The 20,656-nt window shown below is 36.8% G+C and overlaps 1 protein-coding gene across 1 annotated transcript in view; it reads right to left on the minus strand.

Annotated features, from left to right (window-relative positions):
- The window catches only part of LOC146477062 (uncharacterized), a 450,556-nt gene that overhangs the window by 32,601 nt on the left and 397,299 nt on the right, over positions 1–20,656 (minus strand). The window lies entirely within an intron of this gene.

The following is a 20,656-nucleotide window of genomic DNA, read 5'->3' on the forward strand; positions in this document are numbered from 1 at the left end:
GGAGTTGCCTTTCTTGCCATATAGCTGGGTGAACATATGTTCTTCTTCTGGGAATTACCAATCAGCATTTTGAAGATCTAGCTCAAATTTCATAGGCGGATGGTGCTCTGTGGTCACCAATTTTAATGGACATTTAATACTATTTTCAAGAATGTACCAATTATTATACCTGCCAGTCAGTGAAACAACTTGAGAATGCCATTTTCAGTGTTTATTCTCATGTTTTCTATAAAGTATAACTTTTTGTTACCTATGTTAAATTATGTAATAAACACTGTAAAACTCATATTTTCATTGGTGTGGCAGAGTTTGTGATCAGAGTATAGACACACAAAATAATGACGTCATTGACTTGGGTGATTGGCGCCACGATCTTAGTCTGTAGGTAAGACAGAGTGACTGGTCATCAATTTTGTAATCTGTATTGGCGAGTAGCATGCTAACGTAGGCAATGAAATGAGGAAAGCAGAACTGCTCGATAGAAAATTGGACAAAGAACATTGGAAGTGACTTCAGCCAGGCTACAAAAGCTAGAACATTGTTGTGATGTGAAAAGTAAGGGAATATTTCTGTTAATAATCATGTCATCGATGGAAATCCCATAATACGTGTAATGGATCACAAATCGCAGTGAAGTGCTTCACATGTATATTACAGAGAATGGCACAATGCTGGAATCACTAGAGTTGAAGATATCTTCAACCAAAACAATTCCCTTGCCCCTGACATGTTTCGTAAAAAGTTTTCTTTGAAATCTTCCAACTTTCTGAAATATCTCGCATTGTGTAGCGCAATCCCCCGAGATTGGATTCGAATGTCTAAAGACACCCACGAAACCTCTGTTCCGGTCCCAGACACTGTGAACACGATATCAATAAATAAGCTTTCTTGCAAAATAGCGACCCAAAGTTTAATCGGCAAAAAATTTCAACCTCCAACTGCTTAAAGAAGGATGAGGCAAGCAAACTTAGATAATAACGCAATTAAAAAATCTACAATATTCCATTTAATGTCACTAAAGATATTAAACTCGCCATCTTTCAATACAAAGTCGAGCACCATATTCTGCCAACTAACGCAACTTTATTTAGAGATAAAATTAAAGAGAAGAATAACTGCTATCTTTACGAACAAAAACAATCGCTAACCCGCTTATTTACAGCTTGTTCGTTTGTCAAAACCTTTTGGACACAATTTACAAATTGGTGGAATACAAATAATGACGATTCTATCGAGCTCAACGAAGAAAATTTTACCTATGGCTTCACTAACAGTATCGTGCTGCAACTTGGCCTGAACCTCAGTTTAATAATTGCAAAATATTACATTTACATTGCCTTGAGAGAAGAAGACCCTTATTTCTTTGATACCTTCCTTGCTGTTCTGAGAAGCAAACTTCACATAGAAAAACACAATTCAAAATTACAAATCAATCTTTAAATGCCGTAGAACTAAAACCTACCTTTTTGCCTATTAAATGAAGCAGCACTTTGTGTATTGTAAATTGTAAACAAACATCTTTTTTTTTCTATTAAATTTTTTAAGCTTATATAAGTCTTGTATTGTACTGTATTTTCTTAGCTTGTATTTATGTTTGTAACTGTTTCTCTGTAACTCTTCACTGGAAGTGAGATAAAATCAAAGCCTCCTCTGAGCCAACTCGTGAATGCAGATGACACATCAGTAATTGAAATTTAGACGGCTACGGAAACTTCCTTGAAAGCTAAAAGAAATTATATCTTTGCCGGATTATGTAACAAAAAATAACCATTCTTGTACTATAAAAATGATTGTCAAATTATTCTCTTCAGATTCAATAAGATTATTTTGATGCGCCGATTAAAAAAAATCATGTGTTTTTTTTAAATTCAAAGTTCATAGAAGCACACCATGTGCAGCTGCGTCATGCAAATTCGTGTCTGATAGTCCAGGGCTACTGGATTTTGCGATCGGGCTAGTGGATTCTGACCATCCATCGGGGAAGTGAAGTTTTTTTGGGAATTAAAATTACAAAATTACTGTAGGGCATACTTTTTTTAACTTCCAGGTAGATTTGTGTTTTTCAAACCGATCCCACATAGGCAAATCTGTCCAACAGAGTATCGCATGACATTTCAAGCCCCACGTAAATGCCTGAAATTTTTTCCTGTGGAGTTCAGTACTAATTATTTTTACGAAAAAAAAAAAAAAAAAAACCAGCAAATCTCACGTTTGCTCTCTAAAAAAAGGGAGTGAGCATGTAGCAGTCAAATATGGAATCAACGGAAACCCTTTGCTTGTTTTCATGAATTTAGGCTAAATATATAGCCCACTTTGAAAAAGAGTGATAGCCTGGGTCGAAAGTAGCTTCCCAATCGATTGTGGGAAGGTTTGGGGGACGTTAGCTATTGTCATTGCATTCAGTCTCCCCCCAAACAATCCCACAATCCCTTGCGCAGTTGGTTTGGGGGACGTTAGCTATTATCATTGCATTCAGGCTCCCCCCAAACAATCCCACAATCGCTTGGGCAGTTACTTTCGACCCAGGCCAGGACTCATTTTCAAAGTGGGCTATTGCAGTGAGAGATACCTAAAATACAAGCGTTGCAGCAAGTTGAATGTGACAAAGTTTAAGTTGAGATGACCACGTGGCTACGTTTGTACTAAATAATGAAATATCTATGGCTTCACTAACAGTACATCGTGCTGCAACTTGGCCTGAACCTCAGTTTAATAATTGCAAAATATTACATTTACATTGCCTTGAGAGAAGAAGACCCTAATTTCTTTGATACCTTCCTTGCTCTTCTGAGAAGCAAACTTCACATAGAAAAACACAATTCAAAATTACAAATCAATCTTTAAATGCCGTAGAACTAAAACCTACCTTTTTGACTATTAAATGAAGCAGCATTTTGTGTATTGTAAATTGTGAACAACCATCTTTTTTTTTCTATTAAATTTTTTAAGCTTATATAAGTCTTGTATTGTATTGTATTTTCTTAGCTTGTATTTATGTTTGTAACTGTTTCTCTGTAACTCTTCATTGGAGGTGAGATAAAATCAAAGGCTCCTCTGAGCCAACTCGTGAATGCAGATGACACATCAGTAATTGAAATTTAGACGGCTACGGAAACTTCCTTGAAAGCTAAAAGAAATTATATCTTTGCCGGATTATGTAACAAAAAATAACCATTCTTGTACTATAAAAATGATTGTCAAATTATTCCCTACAGATTTAATAAGATTATTTTGATGCGCGAATTAAAAAAATTCATGTGTTTTTTTAAATTCAAAGTTCATAGAAGCACACCATGTGTAGCTACGTCATGCGAATTCGTGTCCGATAGTCCGGGGCTACTGGATTTTGCGATCGGGCTAGTGGATTCTGACCATCCATCTGGCAAGTGAAGTTTTTTGGGGAATTAAAATTACAAAATTACTGTAGGGCATACTTTTTTTTAACTTCCAGGTAGATTTGTGTTTTTCAAGCCGATCTCACAAAGGGAAATCTGTCCAACAGAGTATCGCATGACATTTCATACCCGACATAAATGCCTGAAATTTTTGCTTTGGAGTTCAGTACTAATTTTTTTACGAAAAAAAAAAACAGCGAAACTCACGTTTGCTCTCTAAAAACAGGGAGCAAGCATGTAGCAGTCAAATATGGAATGAACGGAAATCCTTTGCTTGTTTTCATGAATTTAGGCTAGATATATAGCCCACTTTGAAAAAGAGCTATAGCCTGGGTCGAAAGTAGCTTCCCAATCAATTGTGGGAAGGTTTGGGGGACGTTAGCTATTATCATTGCATTCAGTCTTCCCACAATCGCTTGGGCAGTTACTTTCGACCCAGGCCAGGACTCATTTTCAAAGTGGGCTATTGCAGTGAGGGATACCTAAAATACAAGCGCTGCAGTAAGTTGAATGTGACAAAGTTTAAGTTGAGATGACCACGTGGCTACGTCTATACTTCATTTGCCGCTTGCTGTTTTCAATTTATCAGAGGTACTTCGTTAGCATCACAAAGGTGAATCATTCCACACTATTCGTGTCTGTGTCCTAATTTGTTTTACGAAAAAAAAAAAAACCGCGAATCTCACGTTTGCTCTCTAAAAACAGGGAGTGAGCATGTAGCAGTCAAATATGGAATCAACGGAAACCCTTTGCTTGTTTTCATGAATTTAGGCTAAATATATAGCCCACTTTGAAAAAGAGTGATAGCCTGGGTCGAAAGTAGCTTCCCAATCGATTGTGGGAAGGTTTGGGGGACGGTAGCTATTGTCATTGCATTCAGTCTCCCCCCAAACAATCCCACAATCCCTTGGGCAGTTGGTTTGGGGGACGTTAGCTATTATCATTGCATTCAGTCTCCCCCCAAACAATCCCACAATCGCTTGGGCAGTTACTTTCGACCCAGGCCAGGACTCATTTTCAAAGTGGGCTATTGCAGTGAGAGATACCTAAAATACAAGCGTTGCAGCAAGTTGAATGTGACAAAGTTTAAGTTGAGATGACCACGTGGCTACGTTTATACTAAATAATGAACTATTATCTATGGCTTCACTAACAGTACATCGTGCTGCAACTTGGCCTGAACCTCAGTTTAATAATTGCAAAATATTACGTTTACCATGCCTTGAGAGAAGAAGACCCTAATTTCTTTAATACCTTCCTTGCTGTTCTGAGAAGCAAACTTCACATAGATAAACACAATTCAAAATTACAAATCAATCTTTAAATGCCGTAGAATCAAAACCTACCGTTTTGCCTATTAAATGAAGCAGCACTTTGTGTATTGTAAATTGTAAACAAACATCTTTTTTTCTATTAAATTTTTTAAGCTTATATAAGTCTTGTATTGTATTGTATTTTGTTAGCTTGTATTTATGTTTGTGACTGTTTCTCTGTAACTCTTGATAAGAAGTGAGATAAAATCAAAGGCTCTTGTGAGCCAAATTGTGAATGCAGATGACACATCAGTAATTGAAATTTAGACGGCTACGGAAACTTCCTTGAAAGCTTAAAGAAATTATATCTTTGCCCGATTATGTAACAAAAAATAACCATTCTTGTACTATAAAAATGATTGTCAAATTATTCCCTACAGATTTAATAAGATTATTTTGATGTGCCGATTAAAAAAAATCATGGCTTTTTTGCTTTTTAATTCAAAGTTTATAGAAACACACCATGTGCAGCTACGTCATGCAAATTCGTGTCTGATAGTCCGGGGCTACTGGATTTTGCGATCGGGCTAGTAGATTCTGACCATCCATCGGGCAAGTGAAGTTTTTTGGGGAATTAAAATTACAAAATTACTGTAGGGCATACTTTTTTTAACTTCCAGTTAGATTTGTGTTTTTCAAGCCGATCTCACAAAGGGAAATCTGTCCAACAGAGTATCGGATGACATTTCATGCCTGACATAAATGCCTGAAATTTTTGCTTTGGAGTTCAGTACTAATTTTTTTACGAAAAAAAAAAAAACAGCGAAACTCACGTCTGCTCTCTAAAAACAGGGAGCGAGCATGTAGCAGTCAAATATGGAATGAACGGAAATCCTTTGCTTGTTTTCATGAATTTAGGCTACATATATAGCCCACTTTGAAAGAGAGCTATAGCCTGGGTCGAAAGTAGCTTCCCAATCAATTGTGGGAAGGTTTGGGGGACGTTAGCTATTATCATTGCATTCAGTCTTCCCACAATCGCTTGGGCAGTTACTTTCGACCCAGGCCAGGACTCATTTTCAAAGTGGGCTATTGCAGTGAGGGATACCTAAAATACAAGCGCTGCAGTAAGTTGAATGTGACAAAGTTTAAGTTGAGATGACCACGTGGCTACGTCTATACTTCATTTGCCGCTTGCTGTTTTCAATTTATCAGAGGTACTTCGTTAGCATCACAAAGGTGAATCATTCCACACTATTCGTGTCTGTGTCCTAATTTGTTTTACGAAAAAAAAAAAAACCGCGAATCTCACGTTTGCTCTCTAAAAACAGGGAGTGAGCATGTAGCAGTCAAATATGGAATCAACGGAAACCCTTTGCTTGTTTTCATGAATTTAGGCTAAATATATAGCCCACTTTGAAAAAGAGTGATAGCCTGGGTCGAAAGTAGCTTCCCAATCGATTGTGGGAAGGTTTGGGGGACGGTAGCTATTGTCATTGCATTCAGTCTCCCCCCAAACAATCCCACAATCCCTTGGGCAGTTGGTTTGGGGGACGTTAGCTATTATCATTGCATTCAGTCTCCCCCCAAACAATCCCACAATCGCTTGGGCAGTTACTTTCGACCCAGGCCAGGACTCATTTTCAAAGTGGGCTATTGCAGTGAGAGATACCTAAAATACAAGCGTTGCAGCAAGTTGAATGTGACAAAGTTTAAGTTGAGATGACCACGTGGCTACGTTTATACTAAATAATGAACTATTATCTATGGCTTCACTAACAGTACATCGTGCTGCAACTTGGCCTGAACCTCAGTTTAATAATTGCAAAATATTACGTTTACCATGCCTTGAGAGAAGAAGACCCTAATTTCTTTAATACCTTCCTTGCTGTTCTGAGAAGCAAACTTCACATAGATAAACACAATTCAAAATTACAAATCAATCTTTAAATGCCGTAGAATCAAAACCTACCGTTTTGCCTATTAAATGAAGCAGCACTTTGTGTATTGTAAATTGTAAACAAACATCTTTTTTTCTATTAAATTTTTTAAGCTTATATAAGTCTTGTATTGTATTGTATTTTGTTAGCTTGTATTTATGTTTGTGACTGTTTCTCTGTAACTCTTGATAAGAAGTGAGATAAAATCAAAGGCTCTTGTGAGCCAAATTGTGAATGCAGATGACACATCAGTAATTGAAATTTAGACGGCTACGGAAACTTCCTTGAAAGCTTAAAGAAATTATATCTTTGCCCGATTATGTAACAAAAAATAACCATTCTTGTACTATAAAAATGATTGTCAAATTATTCCCTACAGATTTAATAAGATTATTTTGATGTGCCGATTAAAAAAAATCATGGCTTTTTTGCTTTTTAATTCAAAGTTTATAGAAACACACCATGTGCAGCTACGTCATGCAAATTCGTGTCTGATAGTCCGGGGCTACTGGATTTTGCGATCGGGCTAGTAGATTCTGACCATCCATCGGGCAAGTGAAGTTTTTTGGGGAATTAAAATTACAAAATTACTGTAGGGCATACTTTTTTTAACTTCCAGTTAGATTTGTGTTTTTCAAGCCGATCTCACAAAGGGAAATCTGTCCAACAGAGTATCGGATGACATTTCATGCCTGACATAAATGCCTGAAATTTTTGCTTTGGAGTTCAGTACTAATTTTTTTACGAAAAAAAAAAAACAGCGAAACTCACGTCTGCTCTCTAAAAACAGGGAGCGAGCATGTAGCAGTCAAATATGGAATGAACGGAAATCCTTTGCTTGTTTTCATGAATTTAGGCTACATATATAGCCCACTTTGAAAGAGAGCTATAGCCTGGGTCGAAAGTAGCTTCCCAATCAATTGTGGGAAGGTTTGGGGGACGTTAGCTATTATCATTGCATTCAGTCTTCCCACAATCGCTTGGGCAGTTACTTTCGACCCAGGCCAGGACTCATTTTCAAAGTGGGCTATTGCAGTGAGGGATACCTAAAATACAAGCGCTGCAGTAAGTTGAATGTGACAAAGTTTAAGTTGAGATGACCACGTGGCTACGTCTATACTTCATTTGCCGCTTGCTGTTTTCAATTTATCAGAGGTACTTCGTTAGCATCACAAAGGTGAATCATTCCACACTATTCGTGTCTGTGTCCTAATTTGTTTTACGAAAAAAAAAAAACCGCGAATCTCACGTTTGCTCTCTAAAAACAGGGAGTGAGCATGTAGCAGTCAAATATGGAATCAACGGAAACCCTTTGCTTGTTTTCATGAATTTAGGCTAAATATATAGCCCACTTTGAAAAAGAGTGATAGCCTGGGTCGAAAGTAGCTTCCCAATCGATTGTGGGAAGGTTTGGGGGACGGTAGCTATTGTCATTGCATTCAGTCTCCCCCCAAACAATCCCACAATCCCTTGGGCAGTTGGTTTGGGGGACGTTAGCTATTATCATTGCATTCAGTCTCCCCCCAAACAATCCCACAATCGCTTGGGCAGTTACTTTCGACCCAGGCCAGGACTCATTTTCAAAGTTGGCTATTGCAGTGAGAGATGCCTAAAATACAAGCGTTGCAGCAAGTTGAATGTGACAAAGTTTAAGTTGAGATGACCACGTGGCTACGTTTATACTAAATAATGAACTATTATCTATGGCTTCACTAACAGTACATCGTGCTGCAACTTGGCCTGAACCTCAGTTTAATAATTGCAAAATATTACGTTTACCATGCCTTGAGAGAAGAAGACCCTAATTTCTTTAATACCTTCCTTGCTGTTCTGAGAAGCAAACTTCACATAGATAAACACAATTCAAAATTACAAATCAATCTTTAAATGCCGTAGAATCAAAACCTACCGTTTTGCCTATTAAATGAAGCAGCACTTTGTGTATTGTAAATTGTAAACAAACATCTTTTTTTCTATTAAATTTTTTAAGCTTATATAAGTCTTGTATTGTATTGTATTTTGTTAGCTTGTATTTATGTTTGTGACTGTTTCTCTGTAACTCTTGATAAGAAGTGAGATAAAATCAAAGGCTCTTGTGAGCCAAATTGTGAATGCAGATGACACATCAGTAATTGAAATTTAGACGGCTACGGAAACTTCCTTGAAAGCTTAAAGAAATTATATCTTTGCCCGATTATGTAACAAAAAATAACCATTCTTGTACTATAAAAATGATTGTCAAATTATTCCCTACAGATTTAATAAGATTATTTTGATGTGCCGATTAAAAAAAATCATGGCTTTTTTGCTTTTTAATTCAAAGTTTATAGAAACACACCATGTGCAGCTACGTCATGCAAATTCGTGTCTGATAGTCCGGGGCTACTGGATTTTGCGATCGGGCTAGTAGATTCTGACCATCCATCGGGCAAGTGAAGTTTTTTGGGGAATTAAAATTACAAAATTACTGTAGGGCATACTTTTTTTAACTTCCAGTTAGATTTGTGTTTTTCAAGCCGATCTCACAAAGGGAAATCTGTCCAACAGAGTATCGGATGACATTTCATGCCTGACATAAATGCCTGAAATTTTTGCTTTGGAGTTCAGTACTAATTTTTTTACGAAAAAAAAAAAAACAGCGAAACTCACGTCTGCTCTCTAAAAACAGGGAGCGAGCATGTAGCAGTCAAATATGGAATGAACGGAAATCCTTTGCTTGTTTTCATGAATTTAGGCTACATATATAGCCCACTTTGAAAGAGAGCTATAGCCTGGGTCGAAAGTAGCTTCCCAATCAATTGTGGGAAGGTTTGGGGGACGTTAGCTATTATCATTGCATTCAGTCTTCCCACAATCGCTTGGGCAGTTACTTTCGACCCAGGCCAGGACTCATTTTCAAAGTGGGCTATTGCAGTGAGGGATACCTAAAATACAAGCGCTGCAGTAAGTTGAATGTGACAAAGTTTAAGTTGAGATGACCACGTGGCTACGTCTATACTTCATTTGCCGCTTGCTGTTTTCAATTTATCAGAGGTACTTCGTTAGCATCACAAAGGTGAATCATTTCACACTATTCGTGTCTGTGTCCTAATTTGTTTTACGAAAAAAAAAAAAACCGCGAATCTCACGTTTGCTCTCTAAAAACAGGGAGTGAGCATGTAGCAGTCAAATATGGAATCAACGGAAACCCTTTGCTTGTTTTCATGAATTTAGGCTAAATATATAGCCCACTTTGAAAAAGAGTGATAGCCTGGGTCGAAAGTAGCTTCCCAATCGATTGTGGGAAGGTTTGGGGGACGGTAGCTATTGTCATTGCATTCAGTCTCCCCCCAAACAATCCCACAATCCCTTGGGCAGTTGGTTTGGGGGACGTTAGCTATTATCATTGCATTCAGTCTCCCCCCAAACAATCCCACAATCGCTTGGGCAGTTACTTTCGACCCAGGCCAGGACTCATTTTCAAAGTTGGCTATTGCAGTGAGAGATACCTAAAATACAAGCGTTGCAGCAAGTTGAATGTGACAAAGTTTAAGTTGAGATGACCACGTGGCTACGTTTATACTAAATAATGAACTATTATCTATGGCTTCACTAACAGTACATCGTGCTGCAACTTGGCCTGAACCTCAGTTTAATAATTGCAAAATATTACGTTTACCATGCCTTGAGAGAAGAAGACCCTAATTTCTTTAATACCTTCCTTGCTGTTCTGAGAAGCAAACTTCACATAGATAAACACAATTCAAAATTACAAATCAATCTTTAAATGCCGTAGAATCAAAACCTACCGTTTTGCCTATTAAATGAAGCAGCACTTTGTGTATTGTAAATTGTAAACAAACATCTTTTTTTCTATTAAATTTTTTAAGCTTATATAAGTCTTGTATTGTATTGTATTTTGTTAGCTTGTATTTATGTTTGTGACTGTTTCTCTGTAACTCTTGATAAGAAGTGAGATAAAATCAAAGGCTCTTGTGAGCCAAATTGTGAATGCAGATGACACATCAGTAATTGAAATTTAGACGGCTACGGAAACTTCCTTGAAAGCTTAAAGAAATTATATCTTTGCCCGATTATGTAACAAAAAATAACCATTCTTGTACTATAAAAATGATTGTCAAATTATTCCCTACAGATTTAATAAGATTATTTTGATGTGCCGATTAAAAAAAATCATGGCTTTTTTGCTTTTTAATTCAAAGTTTATAGAAACACACCATGTGCAGCTACGTCATGCAAATTCGTGTCTGATAGTCCGGGGCTACTGGATTTTGCGATCGGGCTAGTAGATTCTGACCATCCATCGGGCAAGTGAAGTTTTTTGGGGAATTAAAATTACAAAATTACTGTAGGGCATACTTTTTTTAACTTCCAGTTAGATTTGTGTTTTTCAAGCCGATCTCACAAAGGGAAATCTGTCCAACAGAGTATCGGATGACATTTCATGCCTGACATAAATGCCTGAAATTTTTGCTTTGGAGTTCAGTACTAATTTTTTTACGAAAAAAAAAAAAACAGCGAAACTCACGTCTGCTCTCTAAAAACAGGGAGCGAGCATGTAGCAGTCAAATATGGAATGAACGGAAATCCTTTGCTTGTTTTCATGAATTTAGGCTACATATATAGCCCACTTTGAAAGAGAGCTATAGCCTGGGTCGAAAGTAGCTTCCCAATCAATTGTGGGAAGGTTTGGGGGACGTTAGCTATTATCATTGCATTCAGTCTTCCCACAATCGCTTGGGCAGTTACTTTCGACCCAGGCCAGGACTCATTTTCAAAGTGGGCTATTGCAGGGAGGGATACCTAAAATACAAGCGCTGCAGTAAGTTGAATGTGACAAAGTTTAAGTTGAGATGACCACGTGGCTACGTCTATACTTCATTTGCCGCTTGCTGTTTTCAATTTATCAGAGGTACTTCGTTAGCATGACAAAGGTAAATCATTCCACACTATTCGTGTCTATGTCCTAATTTTTTTTACGAAAAAAAAAAACAGCGAATCTCACGTTTGCTCTCTAAAAACAGGGATTGAGCATGTAGCAGTGAAATATGGAATCAACGGAAAGCCTTTGCTTGTTTTCATGAATTTAGGCTAGATATATAGCCCACTTTGAAAAAAGTGATACCCTGGGTCGAAAGTAGCTTCTCAATTGATTGTGGGAAGGTTGGGGGACGTGAGCTATTGTCATTGCATTCATTCTCCCCCCCAAACAATCCCACAATCCCTTGGACAGTTGGTTTGGGGGACGTTAGCTATTATCATTGCATTCAGTCTCCCCCCAAACAATCCCACAATCGCTTGGGCAGTTACTCTCGACCCAGGCCAGGAGTTATTTTCAAAGTGGGCTATTGCAGTGAGAGATACCTAAAATACAAGCGTTGCAGCAAGTTGAATGTGACAAAGTTTAAGTTGAGATGACCACGTGGCTACGTTTATACTAAATAATGAAATATTATCTATGGCCTCACTAACAGTACATCGTGCTGCAACTTGGCCTGAACCTCAGTTTAATAATTGCAAAATATACATTCACATTGCCTTGAGAGAAGAAGACCCTTATTTCTTTGATACCTTCCTTGCTGTTCTGAGAAGCAAACTTTACATAGAAAAACACAATTCAAAATTACAAATCAATCTTTAAATGCCGTAGAACTAAAACCTACCTTTTTGCCTATTAAATGAAGCAGCACTTTGTGTATTGTAAATTGTAAACAAACATCTTTTTTTTTCTATTAAATTTTTTAAGCTTATATAAGTCTTGTATTGTATTGTATTGTATTGTATTTTCTTAGCTTGTATTTATATTTGTAACTGTTTCTCTGTAACTCTTCATTGGAAGTGAGATAAAATCAAAGGCTCTTGTGAGCCAACTCGTGAATGCAGATGACACATCAGTAATTGAAATTTAGACGGCTACGGAAACTTTCTTGAAAGCTAAAAGAAATTATATCTTTGCCCGATTATGTAACAAAAAATAACCATTTTTGTACTATAAAAATGATTGTCAAATTATTCTCTACAGATTTAATAAGATTATTTTGATGCGCCGATTAAAGAAAATCAGGTTTTTTTTTTAATTTAAAGTTCATAGAAGCACACCATGTGCAGCTACGTCATGCAAATTCGTGTCCGATATTCCGGGGCTACTTGATTTTGTGATCGGGCTAGTGGATTCTGACCATCCATCGGGCAAGTGAAGTCTTTTTGGGAATAAATAATTACAAAATTAATGCAGGGCATACTTTTTTTAACTTCCAGTTAGATTTGTGTTTTTCAAGCCGATGTCACAAAGGGAAATCTGTCCAACAGAGTATCGCATGACATTTCATGCCTGACATAAATGCCTGAAATTTTTCCTTTGGAGTTCAGTACTAATTTTTTTACAAAAAAAAAAACAGCGAATCTCACGTTTGCTCTCTAAAAAGAGGGAGCGAGCATGTAGCAGTCAAATATGGAATGAACGGAAATCGTTTGCTTGTTTTTATGAATTTAGGCTGGATATATAGCCCACTTTGAAAAAGAGTGATAGCCTGGGTCGAAAGTAGCTTCCCAATCGATTGTGGGAAGGTTTGGGGGACGTCAGCTATTATCATTGCATTCAGTCTCCCCCCAAAGAATCCCACAATCGCTTTGGTAGTTACTTTCGACCCAGGCCAGGACTCATTTTCAAAGTGGGCTATTGCAGTGAGGGATACCTAAAATACAAGCGTTGCAGTAAGTTGAATGTTTATACTAAATAATGAAATATGACTAGCTCTTGCTAAATAAGAATTATTTATCGACCGCGTCCTTTTGCTTTCCCGTAAATTACCAGTTGTTAATTGCAAAAATGAAACATTTTTTCCCTTTGAAAACTCTATGAAAGCTGACGAGATCTTAAAGTGTTCATTTCACTAGAAATTTGCATAATTTTGTTTACGACGTCACTGATGCATGACGTGGCACGTTCCGCTTTCGCGTGAAAACTGACAGCAAAACTAGTTTTCTTTAGGAAACTAATCTACTTGATGTAATACTTTTGTATGAGAAAGAAAAATATGGTGAAAGATGTCGAGTTTTCATGTGTGCAAAAAGTTATGATTAGCAGTGAACTTTAGAGTGCTTCTTTCAGCTGAAGACATTTTCTGGCGGGAAATATTTTTTGGCGGCAAAATTTCAAGTTGTGCAACGCAATATCACGCATTCTTTCTGACTAAAACGATTCAGTTAGTTCAATCGCGAAGGGAGGATAGGTTAAAAAATCGGTGAGGCCTAGAATAAATAAGACCACTAGTGCTAAAGCTCTTAAAAGCGTCCTGTTTATTCAAATTCCATGCCGACAATTACTTTTAAATTAAATTATTTTTTAATTAAGTTATTTTTAACTTAAATTATTTCTAATTCTTAAAAGACACTACAGTTTGAGGAAAAAACAAAAAAAACCTATAACTTTGCTCAGATTCAACAAAAAATCTCCATTCTTACACTAAAATGATTGCTAAATTATTCTCTACAGAATGAATAAGGGAATTCTGATGCGTCGTGAAAAAAATTTTCACGTTTTTTTTTCTCACTAATTGAGTTTACGACCCCGGACTTTCTGAAAAACTGAAAAAACTTGTAGCTTTGCTCAGATTTAACGAAAAATCTTTATTCTTGCACTAAATGATTGTCAAATTATTCTCTACATATTGAATAAGAATAACCTGATGTGCCGTGAACAAAAAATGTTCACATGTTTTTTCCACTAATTGAATTTAAAACACATTCACTGCGCACGCCCGAAAGTTAACGACAGAACCGACCAACAAACCAACCAAGTCAACAGTCAGCCATCGCTATAACTCGTTCATTGCGCATGCGCGCATTCATGAGTTAAAAAGACAAAAGAAAAAAGAAGTGATTCACATGCTGTAATATGGCATCAGAAATTCCTCCTGGAATAAAGGCTAGTTTTGAAAATATTGTCAGTGAAATCCTTTTGGATTACATAACAATTTGTGTCAATGTGATACTGGCTTACATAAAATGTGTTCAAATGTCTTGGTTATTATATGAAACAAATATATATTTTTTTGCCATGGGCAGTTGATAACACTCAGAGAAATTCAAAATATGGTAAGAACATTAGTAATAAAAAGAAATCATTTGCAACAACTGTGACTTGCAAAAGTAACTCACAAACTAGATTTGTTATTTATTTATTTATTTCATTTTTTATTGCAGTACAAAAATGCTTAACAACACTTAAGTATGGAAATTGTCAATGTTGAAGCGTCACTTTCCCAAACACAAATATGAATAAAAAAAAAAGAATAATCGATGAAAACTTATCCAACCAAAAATTTTATTCAAATAATCAATAGCTATGCTTTCAGAAGTAAAAACAACTTGGGATTTTATTGCTTGCATGGCAACACAAGTTTAATTTTTGCAAATACTTTGTCTCTGTTCAAAGTGATCGCTCAGATTGTTTTGTAAGGCAGATTACAGAAATTAAAAAATTTTGCTCAAAAATATCAGATCACCTCCAATGCTGTTAAAAAAGATATCAACAATTGAAACCCCAAAAATTACGATACTGTAGTCGTTTCCCAAGTCTTGTAAAAAATCCATTTGAGGTCCAACGTTTGGTTTCAAGTTTTGAGCAGAATTTAGACTGTTTCTTATCCCATCACAAAATGTATTTTCAGTGATTGGTCATTCTTCTGGAATGTCTCTGCACTCTGGGTTCAACACAGATGTATCTTAATTGTCGTAAAGGCAAAAAAAATCTCTTGACAATTTAGACATTCTCCTGGTGCTTCATTTTATAATAAAACCAATATGTTCATATCGGTCATGTAAACCAAGAGAAAACCGATATCTTAGTTTTCTGATCCCCAAAAGTTATGACTGGCCACACTACATACTTACATGCATGATATGATACATATGATGACATTGTGTCTATTTTGCTCAAAGGCAGTAGCCACAAAAGTCTGGGTTTCTAATGGGAATCAAACCGTTTCTAGCTATTACAATGTACCAATCGGCCAAACCACACTATGATGTTAAATCCTCAACATAAGGTGTCATGTCAGTCCTCAATATTTAAGCATCTGCTGGAGATTACATGAACTCACTTAACTGCCTGTCATCTATGGCCTGGCCAGCCCTTCCATCTTCAGGGGGCATCAGCATTTGCAATAAAAATTCTCCATCAATTCCCATTGCATTTTTAGAGATATAATAGGGTCATACTACAATAATCATATTAAAAACAGATCAACTTTGAATGCGATCAATTTTAACACCTGTAAACATTTCCATGTGGCATCCCTTACTGGCATAATGAGTTGTGTGCCCTGGAGAAGACCATTGTCAAATGGAGTGCAATCAATCTAAGGCCGAAGGAGAGCCTGAATAATAAGAGTTTCAAGTTTTGCAATACAAAAGGTAGTCAAGCTAATGTGGATATAATTATGAAAGATGGAGGGTCGTTTCTCCAAAGTTTGTAACAAGGGCTTTATTTCGTAAATGGAGCCCAACATATGTAACATTCTCGAACACAATTTAGGACCTAAATTTGTCATGGAAAACCTTCTAGCGACGAGACAGGAGAATTACATTTTTGATCTTTGGGATAAAAGATGCTGCGATGTATGTGCAGAAATGTCAAACAGAAGCAATATAGAATCAGGTATCAAATTAGTTGTCAATCAGATCTTTCACTTTGATAATGGCAATGTCTGTCCTGCAAACAAGGCATTGCAACAACTAACTGAAAGTGCATTGTTAACCTAATTTTATGCATTACGAGTACAGTTAATTCAGTTTTCAGCATTGTCATGTGTTTACATTCCTGTTTAAGGCCTCATTTCTTTACATGCCTCAACTCATAAGTGCACCACAGGCTTTTCTCAAACTAGAAAAATCAGGAGAACAGTTGCCAGAAAATAGAAATACCAGAAAACCAGTTGCCAGTTGTACAATGAAGACTTCTAGAGAGAAACCACAAATACGAGAAGGAGTTTGCCTACAATATGTGAGTGTTTTGTGTCAGAGTTAAAGGTAGGTAAAGTCGCACTACACGCCCAAGTGGCCCATATGGCCGTAGCTTAGCCCGGTTTCTGTAGTATGAAGCAACTAGGAGTATTAGGAGTATTGCTACTCCCCCCTGGATGGGATGGTAGTTCATCGCAGGGTTAGTACCACCAGCAGTATGTCTCCAGTACCCATTTATAACCTGGGCGATGAGAGACAATGTGGAACAAAGTTTCTTGTCTAAGGAAACAACACAGCAATGAAGAGACCAACCTGGCCACGAACCACCGACCCTCTAATTGAAAGTCCAACGTACTAACCACTACACCACCACACCTCTGGAGTTGTTCCTTTAATGAGTATTGTATAGCATACCAAATGTCTGATTACTGTTTGCAGGATCAGAGAGCCTTTTACTGTCTGTGGTTTGTGATGTTAATGAAGAGATAATTAATGTGTCTCATTGCGCATCTATTCCCACTTTGGCTAGTCCATAGTTGACAACAAGGGTTGTACTGTTGTGGGCTTTTCTTCCCAATTTTGGGTTGGGTGCTTTGATTTTTTTTAAACATCACTTTCTACGGGCAATAAAGCTTTTTCACTTTTTCAATATGCAGTGTTTAGTCTGGAAATTGCCCTGTGAGAACTGAATGAATTCCCTTCATACAGGTAAAACATGGAGATTTTTTCAATAACTGATAAAATTTGCTTTGAAACATTTGCCAGTTTGAAGCAAAACAACCACAAAATAGTTGGCACGTGCATGGTCTTTTTCAGAAAGTGATAATTAACTGTGAAATGTCTTGGCAGTGAGAATATAGGATGTAATATATATATTTTTTTAATTTCCCTAATAAAGTTAGGATTTCAGACAAGAAGTTTAGATTACTTTGTTAGACTGGTTTTGAATGAGAATATTGAAAAAAAGAGATATTGAACTTTTTGTATAACATTGAAGGTAAAACATGGAGATTTTTTTAATAACTGAATTAAATTTGTGGTGAAAAAGTTTCCAGTTGAAGCAAAACAACCTCAAAATAGTTGGCAAGTGCATGGTCTGTTTTGGAAAGTTAACTGGCAAATGTCTTGGCAGTGAGAATACAGGAAGCAACAGTTTAAATTTTATGAATTTCACTGAATGAATTTAAGATTTAAGACAAGATGCTTAGATTGCTTTGCCCAACATATGTAACATTTTCAAACACAAGTTAGGGCCTAAATTTGTTATGGAAAACCTTCTAGTGATGAGACAGGAGAATAACATTGTTGATCTTTGGGATTAAAGATATAGTGATCTATGCACAGAAATGTCGAACAGAAGCAGTATGGATTCATGTATCAAATTAGTTGTCAATTAGATCTTTCACTTTGACAATGGCAATTTCTGCCCTGCAAACAAGGCATTGCAACAATTAAGTGAAAGTGCATTGTAAACCTTATATTATGCATTACAAGTACAGTTAGTTCAGTTTTCAGCATTGTCATGTGTTTACATTCCTGTTTTACTTTAAGGCCTCATTTGTTTACATGCCTCCTCTCATAAGTGCACCGAAGGCTATTTCCTCAAACTAGAATCATCAGGAGAACAGTTGCCAGAAAATAGAAATACCAGAAGACAAGTTGCCAGAAATTTGAGATGTACAATGAAGATCTCCAGAGGGAAACCTCAAATACAAGAAGGCATTTGCCTACAATATGTGAGTGTTTTTTCTAAGAGTTGTATCATATAGCATACCAAATGTCTGACCACTGTTTGCAGGACCAGAGGGCCTTTTACTGTCTGTGGTTTGTGATGTTAAAGAATAGAGAATATTTCTCATTGTGCATCTATTCCCGCTTTGGACGTGTCCATACATCACAACCAGAGTTGTGAATGCTGTGGGCCATTCTACCCAACTCTGGGTTTAGGTCCTTTTTTTTTAAACATCCCTTTCCTCAGGCAGTAAAACTTTTCCAGTTATTCAGTATGCAGTGTTTAATGTAGACATTGGCCTGTGAGAACTGAATGATGAATGCCCTTTATACACTTATAATGAATGGCCTTTATACATGAACAGAGAGTTTTATACTGGCCTTATACTGAACAAAATCTGTCACAGGGATTAAAATGAAAATGATAGACCCCATATAGGAGTTAATCTCCTTTTTAACTCGTGAATACGGAGGTTCTTGGAAGAAAAACAGGACGCCTTTTTGTCGATTGCCAACCATGCAAAACCGCCAAATTTTCAGAGGTAACATGAAATACAATAGTGTTGAGTCAGGAGAATTGCATTGTTTATGTTTGGGATAAAAGATACAGTGATGTATGCACAGAAATGTTGAACAGGGGCAATATAGATTCAGGTATGAAATTAATAATAATATAAGTGTCAATTAGATCTTTCAACTTGATAATGCCAACGACTGCCTTGCAAACAAGGCATTCGAACAACTAAGTAATTATGCATAAGAAGTACAGTTGGCTCAGTTTTCAGGATGTCATGTTTTTACTTTGCTATTCAAGGCCTCATTTGTTTACATGCCTCCTCTCATAAGTGCGCCAAAGGCTTTTCTCAAACTAGAAAAATCAGGAGATCAGTTGCCAAAACATAGAAAAAAAAACAGAAAACTGTGCAGTTGCCAGAAATTTGAGATATACAATGAAGACCTCTAGAGGGAAACCACAAATACAAGAAGGAGTTTGCCTACAATATATGAGTGTTTTGTGTCCGAGTTAAAGGTAGGTAAAGTCACACTTCACGCCCAAGTGGCCCACACGGCCGTAGCCTAGCCCGGTTTCTGTAGCATGAAGCAACTAGGGGTATTGCTACTCCCCCCTGGATGGGATGCTAGTTCATCGCAGGGTTAGTACCACCAGCAGTATGTCTCCAGTACCCATTTATAACCTGGGCGATGAGAGACAATGTGGAACAAAGTTTCTTGTCTAAGAAAACAACACAGCAATGAAGAGACCAACCTGGCCACGAACCACCGACCCTCTAATTGAAAGTCCGACGTGCTAACCACTACACCACCACACCTCTGGAGTTGTTCCTTTAATGAGTATTGTATAGCATACCAAATGTCTGATTACTGTTGCAGGATCAGAGAGCCTTTTACTGTCTGTGGGTTGTGATGTTAATGAAGAGATAATTAATGTGTCTCATTGCGCATCTATTCCCACTTTGGCTAGTCCATAGTTGACAACAAGGGTTGTACTGTTGTGGGCTTTTCTTCCCAATTTTGGGTTGGGTGCTTTGATTTTTTTTAAACATCACTTTCCACGGGCAATAAAGCTTTTTCACTTTTTCAATATGCAGTGTTTAGTCTGGAAATTGCCCTGTGAGAACTGAATGAATTCCCTTCATACAGGTAAAACATGGAGATTTTTTCAATAACTGATAAAATTTGCTTTGAAACATTTGCCAGTTTGAAGCAAAACAACCACAAAATAGTTGGCACGTGCATGGTCTTTTTCAGAAAGTGATAATTAACTGTGAAATGTCTTGGCAGTGAGAATATAGGATGTAATATATATATTTTTTTAATTTCCCTAATAAAGTTAGGATTTCAGACAAGAAGTTTAGATTGCTTTGTTAGACTGGTTTTGAATGAGAATATTGAAAAAAAGAGATATTGAACTTTTTGTATAACATTGAAGGTAAAACATGGAGATTTTTTTAATAACTGAATTAAATTTGTGGTGAAAAAGTTTCCAGTTGAAGCAAAACAACCTCAAAATAGTTGGCAAGTGCATGGTCTGTTTTGGAAAGTTAACTGGCAAATGTCTTGGCAGTGAGAATACAGGAAGCAACAGTTTAAATTTTATGAATTTCACTGAATGAATTTAAGATTTAAGACAAGATGCTTAGATTGCTTTGCCCAACATATGTAACATTTTCAAACACAAGTTAGGGCCTAAATTTGTTATGGAAAACCTTCTAGTGATGAGACAGGGGAATAACATTGTTGATCTTTGGGATTAAAGATATAGTGATCTATGCACAGAAATGTCGAACAGAAGCAGTATGGATTCATGTATCAAATTAGTTGTCAATTAGATCTTTCACTTTGACAATGG

Source organism: Pavona decussata, unplaced genomic scaffold, assembly GCF_977016875.1.
Source record: "Pavona decussata unplaced genomic scaffold, jaPavDecu1.1 SCAFFOLD_72, whole genome shotgun sequence".
NCBI classification, from domain to species: domain Eukaryota; kingdom Metazoa; phylum Cnidaria; class Anthozoa; order Scleractinia; family Agariciidae; genus Pavona; species Pavona decussata.